The sequence below is a fragment of the Cricetulus griseus genome, chromosome 2 (genome assembly GCF_003668045.3).
Source record: "Cricetulus griseus strain 17A/GY chromosome 2, alternate assembly CriGri-PICRH-1.0, whole genome shotgun sequence".
NCBI classification, from domain to species: Eukaryota; Metazoa; Chordata; class Mammalia; order Rodentia; family Cricetidae; genus Cricetulus; species Cricetulus griseus.
In genome coordinates this window covers 85615914-85617976 of record NC_048595.1, presented here as the reverse complement: position 1 = coordinate 85617976, position 2063 = coordinate 85615914, and the positions used below count along the sequence as shown (strand labels likewise).

The 2063-nt window shown below is 44.8% G+C and overlaps 1 pseudogene; it reads left to right on the top strand.

Moving 5' to 3' along the window:
• Positions 1-297: 297 nt before the first annotated feature.
• Positions 298-905, top strand: LOC100758581 (annotated as a pseudogene).
• Positions 906-2063: the final 1158 nt, after the last annotated feature.

The window sequence follows — 2063 nt, the reverse complement described above, 5'->3', positions numbered from 1 at the left end:
GAACTCAGGGCATTGCACATGCTATACAAGCACAGAGCTATAAAAACCTGGCCTGGAAACTGTTGTGGGGTTATCATGCTTGAATGCCCTCCCAATTATCTTCTGAGGTTACAGGTTTACAGGTTCAAGTATTGCTACTGAATCAAAACCAGCGCTTTCCTAGTCGCAGTTCACTTTCTGTTAAGGTCTGCCATGTTTTCTGATGATCCATTACCAAGCAGAGCCACTTGGACGGAAAACTCAAATGCAAGATCCTTGAAATAAAGACAGGATTTCCCAGCATGGGCTGGAGCTAAGATGGAGGAGAACGCGAGAGAGCCATAGTGGGCTGATAGAGCTGCCCTCGTCCCTTACCCCCTTCACCCGCTGTAGTCAGAGTCTGAGCACCTGGTGAATTGTGGACAACTGTGGTGGTGCCTTTACCGTGGGTACCATTGGTGGCGGTATATTTGAAGCCTTCAAAGGTTTTCCAAATTCTCCAGTGGGAATAAACCACAGACTCCGAGGGAGCTCGGCAGCTATTAAAACCAGGACTCCACAATTGCGATCCGGCTTTGCAGTTGGGAGAGAACGGTTTTCCATGACTGTAGTATGGTTCAGATAAGAGGCAAAGAAGATCCCCGGAACTTCATCACTAGCAGTGCCTTAACAGAGTCATTGTGGCAGCAAGAAATGGATCTGTAGCTATGGTTGAGTCGGCTGCCATATGAGGCATTCTCTTGCTTTGATTGAAGGAGTTGGTATCTTGTTGACAAGGTTTCCCTCTGTAGTTTCCCAATGGCCCTCAGTTTACTGAAGACCACTTGCAGTTGCTTTTGAGCCAGTTACCATTCTCACCCATCGGAGACTATGACAGTGTCGGTAGGACTTCCGTCCCAAGATTCCTGTCACTGGCTGGACTGTAGAAGTTCAGTAGGGTTTCAGAAGATCAAGTTACAGCCTCTTTAAAGCTGAGGTGGAACAGCCGTGGCCAAGGGAGCGGTGAAAAGACATTTAGCACATTTTTTTTTTCTATTTAAAGATATCCAGAGGGGAGAAAAGATACTGAGTATTTATTAGCACTTGGATTGCATTTGCAATTAAAGCAAATGTCTAAAACCAGTAGAAGTGTGCTTAGAAGATAAAGGACCAAAGGGCAAATAACAGTGAAACTGGACCATCATTTCCTTCAGACCTTCTCTGCCTTGTGTTTTGTGTACAGTTATTCAGACAATAAAAGGTTCCTGTGACTTAATATTCCTTTTAAAGTTACAGTTCTGCCTTCCATACTGAGCATCCTTCATATAAATGCCTGTCTATGCCAACCCCCCATCTTACTTGAAATGAATTACACATGAGAAGGATGATGCAATCAGCATGAGTCATTTCACAGGGAAAGAACTGAAAGATATGCCCACATGTTCATCCTTTGCTTTGAAAACAAAATGCTGTCTTGGTTTAGCAGATTCTGGATAGCTGGGCATAGTGCACACCTTAATAGCAGAGGCAGTTGCAGGTGGATTTCCATGAGTTCCTGGCCAGCTTGGGCTACTCAGAGAGACCTTGTCTCATAAAAAGAAGATGCTGGATATAAAACTCTTTAGGGCTGCTGTATCTTGCTTCCTGTTCATGAGAACAACTTGCTTCCAATATACCCAGGTCTGTGTGAGAATAATTCTTAGATGGGGGGCGGGGCGGGGGGTTGAGGTCTAGTGGTGCTTAAAAGCAAAGAGGACAAGTATGGAGCCTTACATCTATAATCCCATCACTTGGGAAGCTGAGGCAGGAGGATCCAAATTCAAGGCCAAAGTTGACAGCAGTCTCCAAAGGTTGAAGAGAAATAAGGAAATGCTTGTTTTAATTGTTTCCAGTCCCCTGCAGCTGATTTTCAAGCTGTGCTGTGGGGTCTGGTGGAGCTAGAACTTACCCAGCTTTACTGAGCAGTGTTCCTGCTTGTGTTAGGGGTGACATGGCCTTCAGAAGGCATGCTGTAAACGCATCTGCCATTCAGATCAAGGCTGTATATGTAGTAAGTGCTCAACTACTGCTTGTAGTTTGATTATTTGTGGATTGTTGGGTTTTTT